General features: G+C 37.5%; 1 protein-coding gene across 5 annotated transcripts in view; it reads left to right on the top strand.

Moving 5' to 3' along the window:
- ADAMTS3 (ADAM metallopeptidase with thrombospondin type 1 motif 3) overlaps positions 1 to 21,998 on the top strand; it is a 232,680-nt gene that overhangs the window by 75,777 nt on the left and 134,905 nt on the right. The window contains exon 1 of one of the 5 annotated variants that reach the window (XM_054687991.1): positions 20,870 to 21,104. The exons of the other annotated variants lie outside the window; for them this stretch is intronic. The gene's annotated coding sequence lies outside the window, so the exon portion shown is untranslated. Of the gene's footprint in view, positions 1 to 20,869; positions 21,105 to 21,998 lie in introns of those variants that run through there. 5 annotated transcript variants of the gene reach the window in all.

Below are 21,998 nucleotides of genomic sequence, written 5' to 3'. Positions count from 1 at the left end.
AAGCACTGCACTATGAAGCAATCTGCAGCCACTGCAGCATGAGTTCGATAGTTCGATTCCCAGCCAGCCAGGGAGCAACCCACATGGCACAGCAGGCCTCTCCTGACTTGCCTGCTGCTCCCCTCAGCAGTATATTTCAGTCAGTTTGCCTGTTCTGTTCCCCACTCTGTCTCTGGTGAATCCTCTCACTCCCTGCATCTCTGGCCTGTACCCCAGCTCTTGTATGCATAAATAAATAAATCTTTAAAAAAAACTGAAAATTTAGGTACTTTGGCCTCACATCTCAAATCTGAGTTGTGTTTGAACTCGGGAAAATCTAGGTAGATTTCACATTCTACATTTGGTAAATTTATTTTCAATTGTGTCAGGGAGAATGTTCTGACTCAATAATTGAATATAAACTTAATAACTTTATTCGCAATTGACTGAAGTTCTGTTCTTACAGTAAGATAAACTTGGGTAGAAATCATATTATTGGTCTAAATAATCATCAATATCAACTACATGAAAGTAGGTCAGAATGGAATTGGAAGGTAGAACTTAGAAAAGAAGAAGGATGTGGTTGGAAGTCGTGGATGACTGCCATGGTCTGAATGGCAGCTTCTTTCATGGTTCCTTTTGCTTGTTCATATTGGCTGTTAGAACAGTAGCAAAGAAAGACACAAGGACCTCTCCTGTGTGGGTGTTTACATGTGGGTATTCAGACTATGTTGTATATACTGCTATTGTGTTATCTTTTTTTTTTTTTTTAACAACTTCATTGAGATAGAATTCACATACCATGCAATTCACCTATTTAAAATTCAGTGGATTGGGGCCTCCCTGGTGGCGCAAGTGTTAAGACGCAACCTGTGAAGCTATCCACAGCCTCTGCAGCATAAGTTTGTTTCCCTGCCAGCCAGGGAGCAACCCACATGGCACAGCAGACCTCTCCTGACTTGCCTGCTGCTCCCATCAGCATTGTACTTTGGTCAATCTGTCCTTTTCCCCACTCTGTCTCTGGTGAATCCTGTCACACACATCCCCATGCCTCTTGCCTGTACCCCAGCTCTTGTATGCATCAATAAATAAATCTTTAAATAATAAAAATAAAAAAAATAAAATTCAGTGGATTGGAATATATTCACAGGATTGTGCCACCATTAGCAAATCAATTGCAGAAGCTTTTCATCACCTTGAAAAGAACCCCTGTGCCCATTTCTTCCCATTCCTTTCCCTCCAGGCAACCACTGATCTATGATCTCTCTCTGTGGAATTGCCACTTCTAGGCATTTTGAACATGTCTTCTAGACATGTGTTTGTTTGTGGTGGATTATTTTCACTTGGCGTGTCGTGAAAGTTCATTTATGCTGTAGCATGTATCAATTCTTTATTTTTTTAAATTGCAGAATAGCGTTCCACTGTATGACTGTAACATGCTTTTATCCATTCTTTAATCTAGGGATATTTTCATTTTTTTCCACTTTTTGGCCATTATTTATCCTTTATTTTGTATCCCAACTTGCAAATTCAAACAGCTAAATAAATGATACTATTTTCTTATAATTATATCCAGCATTTAGGTAAGCCATTTTCTAAGTGAACCTTCTTTAAATCACTACTTAATTCATCAAAATGTATTTATAACTTCACACAGAAGAATGAAATAAAGAAAACTCAGCACACACCCAAACACAAAAGTCCATACACATAAATCCCAGGATTAAAAATGTTACAGAAATTCACATGTGAGCACATTTTTTAACACAGACAGTAATTGTAAACCTGAGTTTAGATTTAAATTAGAAGAAAAATACCCTGAGGTGTTTAATGTTTATCCTTAAATGTCCAGGATAAGACCATTATGACAGCAGCCAACTTATTTTTTATGGTCTTGGAAAGACTTGAGAGGAATAAATTTTTATCATGCGTCACACACAGAGGTTTGCATACCTCTCTTACCTCCCCATTTAGAATTTGGTGAGAGTAGTGGGGAATTCTTTCCTTATTTGTTTTTCTAGGAACAGGAGAAGGAACTGTATGTGCATGTATGTTTTTGTATTTGCTCCTCAGCGGGAAGTCAGCTCCAGACCCACTTTCACCCAGACATACATGGCAGCAGCGATGCAACATTGCCTTCTTGCTCATTGTAACTGATAGCTGGGTTGCTTTCCTGCAGGACGTGGTGATACATACAAGGACTATTTATGCAGTGGTTATTTCCCTGCATATTTTAATTCTATGAGTAAATGACTGTCTCCTTTGGGAAGCCATTCTTTGACCCATTAGGCTTGAATAGTTTGGAACTGGTGACCAAGAGATCACATTTGATTAGGACACCACAATGACCAGTATCATTTTTTTATTCAGATAATATATTTTTTAAAGATTTATTTATGCATACAAGAACTGGGGTACAGGTCAGAGGTGGGGGGTGAGAGGATTCACCAGAAACAGAGTGGGGAGCAGAACAGACAGATCTACTGAAATACACTGCTGAGGGGAGCATTGGGGAAGACAGGAGAGGTCTGCTGTGCCATGTGTGTCACCTCCCTCACTGGGGATCGAACTCGTGCTGCACTATGAACTCGTCTTCATAGTGCTGTGCTTCACCCATTGTGCCACCAGGGTGGCCCCTATTGAGATAATATTGTTTTACAAAACTATATTGGTTTCAAGTGTATAGCTTCTCACCTTGACAACTGCCTATACCACACCATGTCTGCCACCAAGTGTCATATCACTGTCCATTATCATCCAGTTGACTCCCTGTATGTGTTCGCCCCAACCTTTCTTCCTGATAACCACCATTTTGTTGTCAGAGTCTAAAGGTTTTCTTTCATATTTGCTTTATTCATCTGCTTTTTTATAATAAAAAATGAGTAAAATCATATAGTATTTGTCTTTCTCTTGAAGGCTCATTTCACCTAGCCTAGCGTAAATCCCTTTAGGTTTCATCCATGTTGTTGCAAATGTCAGTGTTTCATCTTTTTTTACAGCTGATACAGTTTTTCATTGTGCATATATACTACATCATTTTTATCCAATCATCTGTCCCTGGGCACTGATTGTTTCCATATTTTGGGTATTATAAATAATGTTGCAGTGGAAGTAAGGGTGCATAAATCTTTTTAAATTAGTGTTCCTATGTTCTTCAGATAAATATCCAGAAGTGGAATTGCTGGATTCTATGGTAGTTCTCTTTTTTAATTTTTTGAAGAACATACATATTGTTTTCCTTGGTGGCTGTACCAATTTATATTTCCGTCAATAGCACACCAGGGCTTCGTTTTCTCTACATTCTCCCCAGTACTTATAGTTTCTTGACCTTTTGATAATAGCCATTCTAACCAATGTGAGGTCAAATTTCTCTGTGGTCTTGGTTTGCTTTTCTCTAATGATAAGCAGTGAAGAACATTTTTTTTTTTTTTTTTTTTTTTTTTGGTGGGACCCTCGCCGGCGGCAGGCTAACGAACCGGCGCTGCAGAAGCTGCGGGCAGCCTTGCAGCCCAGCGCTCAACTGCTGCACCACCAGGGGAGGCCTGAAGAACATTTTTTAAATGTATCTATTCATCATCTGTGTGTCTTCTTTGATGGTGAGATGCCTATTTAGAGCCTCTATCATTTTTTGAAATCAGGTTGTATGTTTTCTTTTGATGGAACTGTCTGAGTGTTTATATATTTTGAAAATCAACCCCTTGTCTAGTTTTTGTCATAGATGGAGCTTGAAAGGATAATGCTAAGTGAAATAAGTCAGAAGGAAAAAGATAAATACAGCATGGTGTCACAAATATGTGGAATATAAAGTAATTTAATTAGTATTCAGATAAAGACAAACTGAAAAACTAACCCTTGATAGCTGACTATAGAACTGAAGCCTATTTGCTGAAGGATGCACTGGCAAGAGATAAGGTCTTTGGGGATTGAATAAGCATCGTGTACTATGCTAAGAAATTCATACTTAATATTTTAGAAATAAATTATGGAAATATTTAAGCAACAAGATGATTGATTTTACTCCCCTCAATAGGTTGATTGGCTTTGTAAGCTAAAATTTGGAGAAACTGGTAGCAGTGACGTAAGTGTGTGAATGTATTTTTTCTGCTATAGAGCAATTGATCTATAATAAGATACATTTTAGACTCTACTATTTTACCTGACTTTGATGCATGATTATAAAATGGGATTCAGACCTTTATCTTCTTTGAGTGTGTTTGAAAGATACTATGATGCTTAACGTTTACTTGCTGTAGGGTAAATGGTTTGTTTTACCCGTCTGCTGGATTAGGAAACCTGCTCAGTGGCCCATCCTACCCCTACACTTCCCTATCTGTATGTTCATATGCTATTAGTTTTATATACTTTTTCTTTGGGACAGTAACAAGTTACCTTTATCAAAATTGTGAAGTGGTATGTCATTGTAGAGTATTTTGGTTTTTTTTTTTTCCATTTGAAGTAGAAAAGCTGTTAACTAATTTTCTGTATAGCTCCTGAAATTTTGCATTGTAACACATTCCTTTTTAATAAATCATAAATGTATTGTCAGTGTAGACAATTGAAGAGTAAAAACAAACCCCAATAAATGGAGAGAGAAGATATATTTCTTTATTTAAAGGGATTATTGCTTTTGGAAATGTACTTTGAAGTTTTAGCACACACCTTTTCAGAAAATGATTTATTTAAACAAAATTACTATGCCAAGGAAAGGCTTATACCAGTAACATAGCAACTGTAGGTACACATTTAATTTCAGAGAAAGATGGCAAGAAGAATGTCTAGAGTTTGAAATGAATGTTTATTGCCAATTCAATAATGTAAAATATCTCACATGAAGAAAACCACTGGTTACGATGGTGATTTCTTATAACATTTTATTTTTTTTTTTTTTTTGCTAATGAGAAAAGCTTTATTTTTTTTTTTTAATAAATTTTATTGTTATATTCCCCATACAATTGCAGCCCCCCCATTCTGACCCCAATCCCTCCCCTCCCACCCCCGCCCCCTAAAAGTGTCTCTGGTTCATAGTTTTTTGTTGATTTTGATTTTCACTTTCTTATAGTTATTCATTTTCCTGGTCCCTTATTTAAGTTTTCTAGATTCCTGCTATGAGTGAGACCATCCGGTATTTTTCTTTTTCTTTTTGGCTTATTTCGCTGAGCATGATCCCTTCCAGCGCCATCCATGTTGCTGCAAATTGCATGTGTTTATCTTTTTTGAATGCTGAGTAATATTCCATGGTATATATGTACCACATCTTCTTGATCCAGTCATCTATTTTTGGGCATTTGGGTTGTTTCCAAAGCTTAGCTATTGTAAACAGTGCTGCTATAAACATAGGGGTGCAGGTGTTCTTTGGAATGGATGTTTCTGTGTCCTTTGGGTAAATACCTAGGAGTGGAATTGCTGGATCATATGGAAGCTCTATGTTTAGTAGGTCCAGAAATCTCCATACAGCTTTCCACAGTGGTTGGACCAGTTTGCACTCCCACCAACAGTGCAGAAGAGTTCCTTTTTCTCCACACCCTCGCCAACATTTGTTGTTGCTAGTTTTTTTAATATGTGCCATTCTCACTGGTGTAAGATGGTATCTCATGGTGGTTTTGATTTGCATTTCCCTGATGACAAGTGATGTTGAACATTTTTTCATATGCCTGTTGGCCATTTGCATTTCCTCTTCAGAGAATCTTATAACATTTTAATCTAAATAATATGATTTTGTCGTTCATGTTTTTTTAAAAGAAACCTTAGGAATTGTTAGAAGGTTATACTGGTTTCTGTTAGTTCTATACATAACATTTACAAAATATTTCATCAAAAATAGGAAAAAATGATGGAAACATTACTGTATTATTTGACTAAAGACTTACTCATACACAATTTCATTTAAAAGGAACTAAAGGTGACGGAGGAAAAACATGTGGTTTGGCACTTAAATGTCATAAAGCAAAGTGAATATACTTTACTCAGTAAAGCTTTTTGAAAAATGAGCTAATTTTTAAGAAGTTAAATACTTTTCTGTTGCTCAAGGTAATTAGTTACTGTAATGGTAGGAATTCTGATTGCATTTTGTGAATACTTAATAAAAAAATCATGTACTGCTTTTCTTTCAAAAATAAATATATTTTTAGTGGTCATCTACTAAGTTAAATTGATTCAAACCCAAGATTTCAAAACACAAACAGTTAAATGTGGCTTAATTTAGATTTTTCCTAAAATAACATGAGACCTTTACATTGCATATGATTAAGTATATGCCTCTTAGAAGATTTGATTGCTTTCAGGGTTTTTCAAATAATTTTGGAACCTAAGGTAATAATGATTTAAAATACTGTGTATGATTCAGAAATACAGAATCCCACCAGAATTACCACAAAGTCACCCATAGTCGTCCACCATAGTCCATTTTGTTGCAAATTAGTATGTTGTTATTAAGCACTATTTAACAGAAAATGAATATATATGTAGCCAGGAGTTAGGTATCCTTGTGGTTATGAAGATATAGTAATAGTGGATTTTGTGATCTTAAGCAAGTTAATTTTTTTGATTTACTTTTACTACTGGTCATCCTCTCTGTTCTATGTTATATCGTATTAGAGGATGACCAAGTCATACTGACATGCATTACATTAAGGAGTTTCCCAGAACCTGGAGCTCTCAGTGCTAAAAAGTAGAATAATCCTCAGCAAATCAGAGAGATAGATCAGTCTATGTCCTCAAGACCTTTACAAGGGGTCTATGAATTTACAGTGATTTTCATAATTATACTAAGATATTATTGTTTACTCTCTCTCATTCATGTGTATAGTGAAGTTTTCCAGAGGCTGCATAAGGTATGGTATTACAACAGATTGATTTCAGAAGCAGGTTGGGGAATCCAGTTGTCTTCTATTAAGTCAGACAGTGAGATTTGCAAAAAATGTAAAATAATGACACATTTTTGTATAAATAAGACTTTTATGTGTGAACAAAATCATTAATTGAGCCTTTTGATAGGCTTTGTTTATGTGACTATGAATCCCCTGTTTTATTCCTCTTCCTTCTGTATGTAGTAATACTGTTTCCTGTGTCTTAATTTTCAAACGTGTAGAGTAAAGGAGAGTATTGTCAGTTTACTGGCTTAACCTCAAAGCCAAAATCCTCAAAACCCCAATGAAAGAAAGAAAGAAATGTTCTCAAACCCTAAATCTCAAAAGAAACAAAACCAAAAATATTTATGGGGATTCAAAAGGTTTAAATAGCTCCGTCAAACTAACCACCAATCTTGTTGAATGGAAAGAATTTTATAAATGGTAAGGCTACCTTTATCTGCTTTTCTTACATGACCTGTATTTTGCCTTTACTGCTATTAGTACACTGCCTATTATTAAAATTGATGAATATGAATATACACATGTCAACACCTAGCAATTGTGAGATTAGAAGGAATTCTTGGTTTTTTCACTGTATGTGTCTGAGTTATAATTGGTATTGAGATAATCCAAGTCACATGACTCATCCTGATATTGCTTTTGTGGTTATGACCCCCTGGAGGACTAGTTCATAGTGGACTGACAGAGAGATCTGGCTAGAGCTGTCGAACTGGTGAATATTGTTGACCATACAACTCTAGCGGTGTGTTTTTTTGTGTCAGTTGTTCTATGAAAACCTTTATGAGTGATGAATTGTGACAGAAATTTGATCATGGTCATGATCATAAAATCCTTAATGTCAGTTAAGAGGGATACAGATCCATAGGCAAACGATTGGCAATCTGATCTTTATGTTGCAGTAAATGGGTGCAGAACTTTCATTTATAAACTTTCAATTAACTTGAGGGTATTTTAGGATGTTAGTTGACAAGTCTTTGATGTTATATGGTTCTAGTTGTGCAAATGCTTCTATGATAATTGTTATTAAAAAGATGAATTTCCTTCCCAAAGACAATTTCCCTGATTGGTGCTTAACTCATAAGTGGTAATTTTTTTATGAAATAGTTTCGAAGAATACCATGTCACAACCTTCAGCTTTACTTTTAATTGTTGCCATTTGAAGAATGTCCCATAATGTGAAGAGTATGTAAAACTCTACATTTTAATAAATTTGGTCATTCTTTTGACATTTATAAAGCATCTTCTATGTTCTGTCTTGAAAGACTTGACAACTCAAGGGGTTACAGAAATAAACCTAATTTTCACAAGTTAACATAAGTATCTATGAGTTAAGTAAAAGATAGCTTGTTGTATTTGAATTATGAAATATCTTTTTTTGCCTTTCAAAGTGAAAAGAACTTTTATTTGGATACATGTTCAGTGTTGAAAATTTCAGGAAATGCAGTAGATAAATGTAACCAATTAACATCCTTAATATATAGTTATCCCATTGTTAATAGAGTGCAAATTTCTTACTCACTAATATTTATTTATAGAACCCAAATCAATACTTGGAAACTTTGCAATAATTCATGAACATGCACAGAACAACAAAAAACAACATATATGTCATGTAAATGTACAAGTTCCTAGCCAGGGCCCAACAAGGTGACTTTTGACTTCTTGTTTCTTCTCTCCTATGGTAAACACACATCCTTTCTGCAGTTAACTTAGTGCAAATTTTTTTGGGCAGTTTTATCCCTTCTATTGGTCATTTCTCTGTTTAAATGGCACACAGATGTAGTATTGAAGTATATCTAATGTTCTTTTTTTTTTTAACTTTTTTTTTTAAATAATAAATTTTATTTTTATATTCCCCATACAATTGCAGCCCCCCATTCTGACCCCAATCCCTCCCCTCCCGCCCCGCGCCCCCCTAAAAGTGTCTCTGGTTCATAGTTTTTTGTTGATTTTGATTTTCACTTTCTTATAGTTATTCATTTTCCTGGTCCCTTATTTAAGTTTTCTAGATTCCTGTTATGAGTGAGACCATCCGGTATTTTTCTTTTCTTTCTGGCTTATTTCGCTTAGCATTATCCTTCCAGCGCCATCCATGTTGCTGCAAATTGCATGTGTTTATCTTTTTTGAATGCTGAGTAGTATTCCATGGTATATATGTACCACATCTTCTTGATCCAGTCATCTATTTTTGGGCATTTGGGTTGTTTCCAAAGCTTAGCTATTGTAAACAGTGCTGCTATAAACATAGGGGTGCAGGTGTTCTTTGGAATTGATGTTTCTGTGTCCTTTGGGTAAATACCTAGGAGTGGAGTTGCTGGATCATATGGAAGCTCTATGTTTAGTAGTTCCAGAAATCTCCACACAGCTCTCCACAGTGGTTGGACCAGTTTGCACTCCCACCAACAGTGCAGAAGAGTTCCTTTTCTCCACACCCTCGCCAACATTTGTTGTTGCTGGTTTTTTTAATATGTGCCATTCTCACTGGTGTAAGATGGTATCTCATGGTAGTTTTGATATGCATTTCCCTGATAACAAGTGATGTTGAACATTTTTTCATATGTCTGTTGGCCATTTGCATTTCCTCTTCAGAGAAGTTTCTTTTTAGCTCTTCTGCCCATTTTTTGACTGGATTATTTTCTTTGTTGTTGTTGAGTCTCATCAGCTCTTTGCAGATTTTGTGATCAGTCCTTTATCATTAGTGTTGGGTGCAAAAATGTTCTCCAGTTGGTGGGTTTCTCTTTGTTTTGTTATTGTCTCTTTGTTGTGCAGAAGCTCTTTAATTTGATGTAGTCCCAGCTGTTTATCTTTGCCTTCAATATCACTGCTTTGGGTGATGTGTCTGTAAAGATGTCTTTGATGTGCAAATCACGTAGTGTTTCGCCTATATTTCCTTCTATATATTTTATGATTTCAGGTCTTATGTCTAGTTCTTTAATCCATTTTGAGTTGATTTTTGTGTATGGTGTGAGGTAGTGGTCAAGCTTCATTCTTTTGCATGTAGCGACCCAGTTTTCCCAGCACCATTTATTGAACAAACTTTCTTTGCTCCAATGCATAGTCTTTGCTCCTTTGTCAAAGATTAGTTGACCATAAATCTGTGGGTTTATTTCTGGATTTTCTATTCGATTCCATTGGTCTGTATGTCTGTTCTTGTTCCAATACCATGCAGTTTTGATGATTATGGCTTTGTAGTAGACTTTGAAGTCTGGGAGTGTGATGCCTCCATTCCCTTCTTTTTTTTTCAGGAGAGCTTTGGCTATTCGGGTTTTTTGTGATTCCATATGAATTCATCAATAATTGTTCTATTTCTTTGAAGAATGACATGGAAATTTTGATTGGAATAGCATTGAATCTGTATATTGCTTTTGGAAGGATGGCCATTTTAATAATGTTTATTCTTCCAATCCATGAGCAGGGGATGTCTTTCCATTTCTTTGTGTCTTCTTCTATTTCTTTTAACAGTGTTTTATAGTTTTCTTTGTATAGGTCCTTTACCTCTTTTGTTAGATTTATTCCCAAATATTTGACATTTTTGTTTCAATAAAAAAAGGGATGGTTTTTTTGATTTCTTCTTCTTCAGATTTATTGTTTGTGTATAGGAAGGCTACTGACTTTTGCGTGTTGATTTTGTATCCTGCCGCTTTACTGAACTGATTGAGGAGTTGAATTAGTTTTTCTGTGGAGTGTTTGGGGTTCTCTATGTATATTATCATATCATCTGCAAATAGTGATAGTTTGACTTCTTCTTTTCCTATTTGGATTCCTTGGATGTCTTTCTCTTGTCTTATTGCTCTGACTAGGACTTCCAGTATTATATTGAAAAGCAGTGGTGAGAGTGGACATCCTTGTCTTGTTCCAGATCTTAATGGAATTGCTTTCAGCTTTTCACCATTGAGAATGATACTGGCCGTTGGCTTGTCATAGATGGCCTTTATGATGTTGAGGTATGTTCCTTGTATCCCAAGAATTTCAAGGGCTTTTATCATGAATGGGTGTTGCACTTTGTCGAAAGCTTTCTCAGCATCTATTGATATTATCATATGGTTTTTATATTTCTTTTTGTTGATGTGTTGGATAACGTTGATTGATTTTCGGATGTTAAACCATCCTTGTGTCCCTGGAATGAATCCTACTTGGTCATGGTGAATTATCTTATGGATACATTGTTGGATTCTGATAGCTAAAATTTTATTGAGGATTTTTGCATCCGTGTTCATTAGGGAGATTGGCCTGTAGTTTTCCTTTTTTGTGTTGTCCTTGTTCGGTTTTGGTATTAGTGTAATGTTGGCTTCATAGAACGTGTTTGGTATTGTCCCTTCCTTCTCAATTTTTTGGAAGAGTTTGTGAAGGGTAGGCACTAATTCGTCTCTAAATGTTTGGTAGAATTCATTTGTAAATCCATCAGGTCCTGGGCTTTTGTTTTTGGGGAGGTTTTTGATTACCATTTCAGTTTCACTGCTTGTAATTGGTCTGTTTAGGTGTTCTATTTCTTCTTTATCTAGCTTTGGGTGATTGTAGAGTTGTAGGAATTTGTCCATCTCCTCTAGATTGTTAAACTTGTTTCCATATAACTGTTCATAGTAGTTACTGATTATTCTTTTGATTTCTGCTTTGTCCGTTGTGATTTCTCCTCTTTCATTGATGATCCTGTTTATTTGTGCTTTCTCCCTTTTTTCCTTTGTGAGTCTGGCTAGGGGTTTGTCTATTTATTGATTTTTTCAAAGAACCAGCTCTTGGTTTCATTGATCTTTTGGATTGTTTTTTAGTTTCAATTTCATTTATTTCTGCTTTGGTTTTTATTATTTCTTTTCTTCTACTGGTTTTGGTTTTTTTTGTTGTTCTTTTTCTAGATCTTTGAGCTTCGAGATTAGGTTGTTTCTTTGAGTTCTTTCTTGTTTCTTGATGTGAGCTTCTATTGCTATATATTTTCCTCTTATTACTGCTTTTGCTGCATCCCATACATTTAGGATATTGGTGTCCTCCTTGTTGTTCAATTCAAAGAATTTTTTCATTTCTTCTTTGATCTCCTCATTAGTCCAGTGGTCTTCCAGTAGTGTGGTTTTTAATCTCCATGAGGTAGGAAAGTTCCTTGCCTTCTTTTATGGTTTATTTCTAGTTTGATGCCTTCATGGTCAGAAAAGATGGTTGATATGATTTAAATCTTGGTGTATCTGTTGATGTTTGTCTTGTGCCCCAGTATGTGATCAATCCTGGAGAATGATCCGTGTGCGCTTGAGAAAAATGTACTCCGTTTTTTTGGGTTTAGTGTTCTATAGATGTCTGTTAAGCCCAATTGCTCTAGGTCCTTATTTAGAGCTTTGGTTTCTTTACTTATTTTTTGTCTTGTTGATCTATCCATTGTTGATAGTGGTGTGTTGAAGTCTCCCACTATGTATGTGTTTTCTCTGATGTCTGTTTTCAGAGAGGACAACAGTTGTCTGATATATTTTGGTGCTCCTTCGTTTGGTGAGTATATGTTAATGAGTGTTATTTCTTCTTGAAGTATTGTCCCCTTGATCATAATGTAGTGACCATTGGGGTCTCTTTTTATCTTTTTGAGTTTGAAATCTGTTTTATCTGATATAAGTATAGCTGTTCCTGCTTTCTTTTTTGTCCATTGCTTGTAGGATTGTTTTCCATCCTTTAACTTTGAGCCTATTTTTATCTTTTGTAGCTAAATGTGTTTCCTGGAGACAGCAAAAGGTTGGGTTTTGTTTCTTAATCCAGGCTGCAACTCTGTGTCTTTTTATTGAAGAGTTTAGTCCATTTACATTTAGAGTTAATATTGATATGTTAGCATCTGTATTTGCCATTGTGTTTGTCTTTCCTTTGATTTTATTTATTTATTTATTCTTTTAATAACTTTTTTTTTTTTTTTGGCCTTCTTTCATTGTTATTCGTCCCTCTGAGGTTCTGGCTTTAGGACTCCTTGTAGTATTTTTTGGAGTGGGGGTTTAGTTGTAATGAAATTCCGGAGTTTCTGTTTGTCTGGGAAGGTCCATATTCTTTCTTCAAAGAGGAAGGAGAGCTTTGCGGGATAGAGTATTCTTGGTTGGCTTCTGTTTTCTTGGAGTCTGTTGACTATGTCCCTCCACTCTCTCCTTGCCCGTAGTGTTTCTTCGGAGAAGTCTGATGTCAGCCTGATTGGCTTTCCTTTGAATGTTATCTGTTTCTTCCCTCTTGCCAGCTTCATTATTTTTTCCTTGTCCTGGATTCTTGGGAACTTTACTATTATGTGTCTTGCTGTATTTTTCCTTTCGTCGTGGAAGTTTGGTGTTCTTCTTGCTTCTTGTATATCTATTTTCAGCTCCTTCTTCACATTTGGGAAGTTCTCTTCAATTATCTCTTTGAATATTTTCTCTGTTCCTACATCTCTCTCCTCTCCTTCTGGGATTCCTATAACTCTTATATTTCCTTTCCTCATGGAGTCAGATAGTTCCCGAAGTCTTTCTTTGTTCTTTTTCCTTCGTACTTCTCTTTCCTTTTCTGTTTTGGTTCTTTTTATTTCTGTGTCTTCAAGAGTACTTATTCGTTCTTCCATTTCATCTATTCTGCTTTCATTGCTTTTCCCAGAATTCTTTAGTTCTTCCATTAATTCTTTGATCTCCTGCATTTCTTTTACTTCCCTCTTTAGGGACTGAATTTCATTCTTCTGACCATTGTTTTCCCTCTTTAGGGACTCAATTTCATTCTTCTGATCGTTGATTATTTTTCCCTTATCATTGTTTTCCTTTATGACTTCTGTCAGTTTTTTAATCATGGCAATTTTAAATTCTCTTTCTGGAAGGCTCAGAAGTTCTTCCAAGTTACTGTCGTTGCAATCTGGGGGCTGGTTTTCCTTTTGTGGTGTGCTTTTTCCCTGGGGAGTTGCTAGGTTGCGTGTGGTTCTTCTACTCCCTACTGTCTGTTTTCTAATTTGCAGTATGCGTTGGGACACTGTGTTGTTGGGACTGGCCGGCATCTTGGGTGAGCTTCTCTGCTCCCCTCTGGTTCCTCCAGGAGCCATCTGTCAGTTTCAAGCAGTCTTTACTGGAGAAAGGTGCCTGTTCTAAAATGCCGATGTGGGGACACACTCCCCTGTGCACCTGGTGTGCCCCAGCTGTGGGTTCCTGCTCCCCCTCTGGGCTTGGACTGCAGGTCAGAGGGGGTTTGGCGTGGGCGAACTTCCCCCGCTCACCTCTGGCTCCTGAGGAAGCCTTCTGCAGGTCGTCTTTACTGAAGAAATGTCCCTGTTCTAAGATGGTGATGTGGGACACACTCCCTGTGCGTCCGGTCTCAGGCACACTCTTCTGCGCGCCTGGTCTGCCCCGGCTGTGGGTGCTCACTCCCCCTGTGGGCTCGGACTACTGGTCGGAAGGGGCCCAGCGTGGGCTACCTCCCCAGCTGGCCACTGGCTCCTCCAGGAGCCTCTGCTGGTTTCAAGTCGCTAGGTGGCGCCAGAGATCTCTCCTAGAGCCCTTGGGGAGCTGATTTTCCACCCCGTGGGACAGGGAGCAGAGCGAGAATGGTAGGGTAAACCTCAACGGCTTTGGGGTGCTGTGTCTGCCTTGTGCTCCACCGTCGTGGGGAACCCACGCCCCTAATTTCGTGCCCCGGGTCTCAGTTCCAAAGCGCTCAGTTCCAGGATGCGGGCTGTAGCCCAGTTCAGTGGCGCGGAATGGCGCCTTTTGAATCCCGCTCCCGTGCCTGGGCGCCTGGTTCCTGCTCACTCAGGGAGGGCCTCCGCGCGTCTTCCCGCAAGCCTAGGCCGCAGGCGCAGGGACCTGGGCAGCTGCGATCTGGATCCGCGTTTGCTTTTCAACCGCACTGCTTTGCCGCGCGATCCCGATTCCGATCCGCACTTGGTTTTCCAGCGCGCCGCTTTTGCGCGCAATCCCGATCCTGATCTGCGTCTGCTTTTCCAGCGCGCCACTTTTCCGTGCAAGCTTACTGGGCGGCCCGGGGCTGTGTGCTGGTGCTGGTCTCCTCCTGGGGGGCGGGGTCTCTCTTTAATGGCGCCCGGAGCTCACCTCCGCGGCGGATCCTGCAGGGTTCTCCACAGCTCCCGTTCACAGGGTGTGGTGGCTGCAATAGTTCCTTTCAACTCACAGTCCCGCTTGCTGCGTAGTTTGTTCTTGTTGGTCGTTTTAGTTTGTTGTTTCCTCCTCTCTGCCGGTCGGAGAGTGCCGACTCTGTGGGCGGGGGAGGGGAGCAGGGTTCTGCGCTTCCCTCCCTTCTGGTCCTCTTTTATGGCCACTTTCTTCTTCGGGCAGTTTGCTGGAGTTGTCCGTTTATCTTCTGTGTCCCAGTTCTCACTGGGACCTGCCGCTTTTCCTCCCTATTAACTTTTTTTAATGGGAGATCTTACTTGCAGCGTCTCCTCGCCGCCATGTTCTCTAATGTTCTTAAGTATAAGAAGGTCATGGTACCTGTGGAGAAGATACATGTGCTAGATAAGTTTCACTTAAGTGTGAATTAAATAGTGTTCTTGACCATAAACTCAGTGTTCATTGATCAACAATGTATTTAAATAATATATCTTTTTTTTTAGATTTTTATTTATTTATTTGTTTGTTTATTTATACAAGCTCTGGGTACAGTCAGAATTGCAGGAGGGTGAGAGAATTCACCAGAGCCAGAGAGGGGAGCAGAGCAGGCAGAAGGACCGAAGTACACTGCTGAGGGGAGCAGCGGGTGGCAGGAGAGGTCTGCGCGCCATGTGGGACCCTCCTGCAGTGGCCGGGGAGCAGCCGGGGATCAAACTGGTGCTGCAGAGGCTGCGGGCAGCTTCGCAACCCAGCGCTCAACCACTGCGCCACCAGGGAGGCCCTAAATAATATATCTTTAAATGGAAACACATCTGTACATATACACAATGGAATACTATTCAGCGATCAAAAAAGATAAACTAATGTCATTCACAGCAGTGTGGATGGAGATAGAAGGAATTATGCTCAGTGAAATAAGTCAGAAGGAAAAAGAAAAATATCAAATGGTTTCACTTATAGCAGGAATAGGGGGGAACCAAGTCAGGCATCAGGGAAAAAATAATAACAATAAAAAACACAACAAAACAGAATAAAAATAAACAGACCACTATAAACCAGAGACATTCTGCAGGGGAGGGAGAGGGATTGGAATGAGGGAGAGAAGAGCACAGGGAACTGTGGTGATGATGCACAGGTAAATTGGTGATGGAAATTCTGTGGGGACTACACCTGAGAAAAGAAAGCAAACATTGTTAAAAAATGAACAATGATGTAAAATATATAAAAATAGACACACATCTAAAACAAAGTTATATGTTGATAGTTGATGATATGGATACTAAATAGAAAACAAGAAAGGTCAACCATTCCATAAAATCTGTGCTTTGTTGCTGAAAACCATGTTTTTTCTAATCCCAACTCACAATCCTATGATCTAAAATTTAAAAGAGCAAAATCATTAATCAGCTGACATACATACAAGAAAGCACCCATTGTTGTTCTTTAGAAATTTTGTAAGAAGTAACCATAGATGCTTAGAAAATCACTTTTACATAAGCATACTATTTAACCAAGATTATGACACTAAGAGACATATTTTACAACTCACAATTTTAGTGGATTTTTTATAGAATGATACTATGTTCATGTGACATTTTTTTTTCATATAGCAAAGGTTCGTAAGAGGAGAGTCAGGAAGTTTAATAATGTTTGTGAATAAACACACTGAACTCTATGTCTGACACACTTTAAATCAGCAAGTATAGCTATTCCAAATAACAGATGATTTTGCATCATATTTAGTGTTCCAGGGCAAGGTTGGTTTAAAACCAGATATTGCATTTTTCTTAGACTGGTACATACCAGCTAATGTTGCATTTTGGAACAAGAACTTTAGAAGAAACTCAAGATATGAGATGGATGCTTCTGAACAGGGCCATCTTTAGAGGAAAACAGAACTAGAAAAAGTCCTTAATCATAGAGCTTGATAATGAACATTTGCCACTACTGAACTTCTAGCTGGAGAGAAGCTTTAGCATTTTTAATGTGACTTGCAGGCAGGGTGCTGCTTTCGATTAGGAGCTGACATTAATGATCAAGGTCAGCTTTGGTTAAAACTTGTTTTTTCCATAATAAGAAGATGACCAGGGGGAAAAGTCAGTATATTTCAATACCGTAAATTGTTTTGGCCTGGTTGAGCCATTTGGCAACACTGTGAATGGAGTAGGGTTCCATTGAAAGAATGAGAACTAAGAAATATATGTTCTTTGCCTTCCAGCTGAGGTGGATGCTGTTCCAATGCAGAACTATTTTCTAATTGTGAATTTTAAGAATTGAATCTTGTTATTTTTTCCTGAAAATATTGTAAATATCATTCATAAACATTCTGAAACCTGTGAAAAGCTTGGCATATAATATATATTTTCTTTTGTTATGAGTTAAACATAAAGTTTTATATAGAAAATGTAAAAGGGAAAGAACACACATTGATTCCATTGCTGGTCATTATTACCATCAGTGTAAAATGAGGATCATGGGCTCGAGGTGATTTCCAAGATCATTCTCAGTCTAAAGTTCTATCATTTTTATCAGTTCTCTTTAATACCTAAGTTTTATATTCTATTCAAAGTTTAGGCAGGATGGGGTGGTTTATCTGTCAGGGTCCTAGTAGGGAGTAGTGGCATTGTTTAAACAGCTATAATTGAGAAAATTTTCATAAAGTTACTCTTTAAAGAAGTGTGGGCAGGGGTAAGGGGACCAAAATAGGATCGTGAGGTACCCCATCAAGAGGTAGGTGGTGTTACTGTCCCTTGACCTCAAGAATTCAGGCAGAAAATGAATGGCATGAAAGCCGGGGCCATGAAAGGAGTAGGACACCAGTGTCAAAACTGACTTGGTGGGGAGAGAAAATAGAGACAGATACCTCACCTTTCTTGGGTACCTTCCTCTGACATGTAGGATGTTGTGGTAGGATTTTATGGGTCAGTCTAAGAAGTCGAATATTGTCACTCACATTCCGTTGTGAGTATCTGGATGTACCTAAGTGCATTGGCGGCTGAGAAATGCACCTAGAAAGAAGAGGAAAACACAGGTACTAGGGAGTACCAGCAATGTCTGCCACAGAAGGATCAAGAGTGACTCCAAACTTTCTGACCAGGACACCTAGTGGATTATGGTTAGGAAGTTATCTTGGGCTTTGTTCTAATCTGATGGTATTTTTTTTTTTAAAGATTTATTTATGCATGCATGCAAGAACTGGGGTATAGGCCAGAGGTGTAGAGGTCGAGAGGATTCACCAGAGACAGAGTAGGAAAAAGAACAGGTGGATTTGACTGAAATACACTGCTGAGGGGAGCAGCGGGTGAGTCAGGAGAGGTCTGCTGTGCCATGTGGGTAGCTCCCTGGCTGGGGATGGTTCTCATGCTGCAGTGGCTGTGGATAGCTTCATAGGTTGTGTCTTGACCCCTTATGCCACCAGGGAGGCCCTCTGATGGTATCTTTTATCTATAATAATGAGAAAAATAATTTTTCTCTCATTGCTACTTTATTTACATAGGCTTGGTTATATTCACACTCTGTTTATTAGACTCATTGGTACTTGATGCTTTATGGCCTTGTGGCAATGTTATAATTTCACTATATCCCCAGTTTGTGAAACGTGATTGACCCTTGGTAGGGATACAGAAATTTTTGTTCAGAGGAAGTATCACAGCATTCATGGGCCATTTAGCCATTGTGCTGTGATTCTTTCTTCTCATTCTTATTTATCCCCACTGGGTGTTCTGTTTATTTACATTGTTTCTGTTTCCCTTCTTACAGCTTTTCCTTTGTCCTCTCTAATTTATATTTGCTTCATGAGGGCTGGGTGTTTCTAGTTATTCTAATGAAAAAAAGTTCCACGAATGGAACCATAAACTATCTTAAAGTCTTTTTTTTAATTAATTTTTATTTTTTTATGTTGTTGTTCCTATCTTTACAGTATTTGAGTTCTCCCCTCTTGTGCAGTCACCATAAATATCCCACCACCACATCACCTGTAAACTACCACCATGGTCCCTTGTGTTCTTCTCAACCCTCTTTTGATCCCTTTAAGCCTCAGATCTATAGTTGACTACAAGTTTTGTCTTTTTAGAACCCTACCTTCGGTTTCCCTATATTCCTCCCATAAGTGATATTATCTGATAATTTTCTTTTTCCTTCTGACTTATTCCCTGAGCATAATCCCCTTCAACTCCATCCTTGTTCTGTGAAGAGTATGAGCATAAACCATCTTAAAGTCTTAAGAGTCTAAACACTATTTTAAATTTTTTTTCATATATCCATAGATTCCCATTGCATTGATTGCTATTTATTTATTGCTTATGTCCTCAAAGTTTCTTTGCTATTATCCCCATTCAGTTCCCTGTATAGTCTCTTGCTTCACCTCAGGATTGACCTTCCAGTCCAGCTAGATTTTTCCCTGGGGTTCTTGCAAGTTTAAGAAGCTTTGTGTCTATCACACACCTTCCAATTCATAGCTATACAACTTTATCACAAATTGGAAATAATATGTATGAATCAAGCCTTTGCTTTTATTCATTATGTATTCTTTTTCTGCCTTAACTCCACTCTTTTTTTTTTTATTATGTAACAAAGCTTTCTAAATTTAGGGTGTAAAAAAGCAACTAATATTATGATCATGGATTTTGTGTGTCAGGAATTCAGAGAGGGTAAGGGTGGGTGATTTTTCTTTGCTCCAGAATGTCTGGCTTCTCATATGGGAATGCTCACAAGGCTGGGTTTAATTTCAATGGGACTATATGCAGGATGCTTCATTCACATGTCTGGTGACTGGGCCGAGTGATTCCAAGGCTTGGACTGTTACCAGAGAGCATATACATTGCCTCTTTATATGGCTTGGGCTTCTCCCAGGGTGGCAGCTAGATCAAGAGGAAGCATCTGGAGAGAAAGTGTTCCAAAAAACCTAGGAAGAAGCTGCAAGGCTTTTTCCCAAGTAGCCTCAGAATTTAGGCAGAGGCACTTCCTCCACGTTCTTTTGATTGCAAATGAGACACAAAAGCTGGCTTGGACACCAGGGAAGGGGAACTGAATTCTACATTTTGGTGGAGGAGTGGCAAGATCATAGTGAGAAAGATAATATGAGATGACAGGTAGTGCTGTGGGCCATCCTTAAAAAATAAAATCTGTCATGGTGACCTATATCTAATTCATGAGATTTCCTCTGTTTAACCCAATAACTTTGAAATATCCTTAGGCTTTGTTACTAAAATTTCATCCAGGGAAGGAGAAGTAACAATATTACATGAGAGTTTTATTAGGAATATAGACTCTCAGACCCCTGAATCAGAATCTGTATTGACAAGATCTCAACTAATTCATTCATACAATAAAGCTTGAGAAACACTGTGCTAGGAGAAATGACCATGCTGTGGGCATCTAGTATTCCCCCAATGGCAGATAAGTAGCTAGTGCTGAAGGAATTGTTGATCTGATCTGGATTGAACTCCTATTTACAAACAGAATTTCTGTACTTTAAATTATGCACATATGCACAAATTTTCATTTTACTAATGTTAAATGTGACCTAGTTCATCATTTTAGGATATATTTAGTAAATATATCTTCAATATGAATCCTCAAATGTGGTATAATGGACATTCCTAGCTTTAATAATTATTAATTGCTCACTGCCTTGACACAAAAAGCTTTGGAATGATCATGTATTTTGGTATGTGTTATAATGCTATTTTGAATAATTTCTAATATCAGAAAGTTAGGGTTTTTTGTATTTTATATTCCCCTTAATATTTTTCCCTCCTGTAGCAGCTGTTAGTAAATCTCTACTGTTTTAGCTGTTAGTAAATTTCTACTGAATAAAGGAGTATGGTTTTTAATTTTTTCTTTAAGACACAACTCATTTTGCAAACTCATTAAAACTTGAGAAATGTATGAAAATTTTATTTTTAGTGGATGACTATTATGTATTTTAATTATCATATAAAGTTCAATTCATAGATTCCATTTACACACACACACACACACACATATATTTAATAGTGATCTTAACATTGTTTTGAAGGAAGGGAGTAAATATCCAAAAATTCATTTTGATTGGCACATTATTTTTCAAGTAGTTTTTCTCATCTGTAATTTCCAGACTACTACTATTTACAGCATATGAATTGTTTGTTAAAATTGCAGATTTCTGATCTCCATCCCAGTCCTTTTGAATCAGATTCTCTGGAGTTGAAACTTGGAACGTCTCTGAAGTTGGGACCTAATTTCTTTGGCACGTTAAAGTTTGTGACCTACTTTACATTAGTCTTACGATCATATTTCAAGTTATTTATCCTGGGAATAAGTGAGTCTTGGGATATTGGCAGGGAACCTCTTTCAAATAAATGTCTTTCCTGGGAGCTCTCAAATTCATGTCTTCTAATATTGGAAGGTAATTTAACTCAAAGTCATCTTAGAGAAGATATAGTAAAACTCTTGTAATTTTTCAAGATTTTGAAATGGAGTCCTAAGGAGCTATTCAATGACTTTTCAAATGCCATACTAGCTGGTAGCAAAGCTATGACCGAACTCAAATCCTGTGTCAGAAAGCTAAGTTCCTTCTTTATGTTCTTTAAGATGGAATTGGTAGATTTCATCTTTAAATCTGGACATAAAGGAAATTCTGAGCATTTAATTAGAAGGTAGGTATTGGTTTTATGAATTGATTCTGTTAATAAAATGAATGTTTGCAATCTTTTATTATATCAGTACTTTAGTCATTTAAGGGTTTTTTTCCCTTAGAGATTTTCTTGTTTGTAATTATAACCCACACCATGACTCAGGAAAAACCAAAACAGATACACTAGGGGATGATTTATTCTCTTTATGGAATGGAACCAAGGTTTCCTATAAATGTGTAAAATATTTCATATGCAGTAAATTCCATAAATGTCAAACACTTGTGGAGATCATTTTACTAGAGATTTTTAAAATATTTATAACAAGTAGAATACAGAATCTGGATCTCTATATTCAGTCCTGTTCACACCTTTCTTACTCTTCTTTTCCCCCCCATTTTCTTTCCCTCTAATTGTACAAAGTAACTATGAAGGAGCAACAATACACACAATTTCTTTTTAGGTTGTTGAATGATTAAAGTGACTTTTAAATTGCAAAGATACTTAAG

Source organism: Talpa occidentalis, unplaced genomic scaffold (genome assembly GCF_014898055.3).
Source record: "Talpa occidentalis isolate TD23 unplaced genomic scaffold, MPIMG_talOcc4v2.1 talOcc4.6, whole genome shotgun sequence".
Taxonomy (NCBI): Eukaryota; Metazoa; Chordata; class Mammalia; order Eulipotyphla; family Talpidae; genus Talpa; species Talpa occidentalis.
The sequence above is the reverse complement of the archived record's forward strand: the minus strand, read 5'-3'. Positions and strand labels throughout refer to the sequence as shown.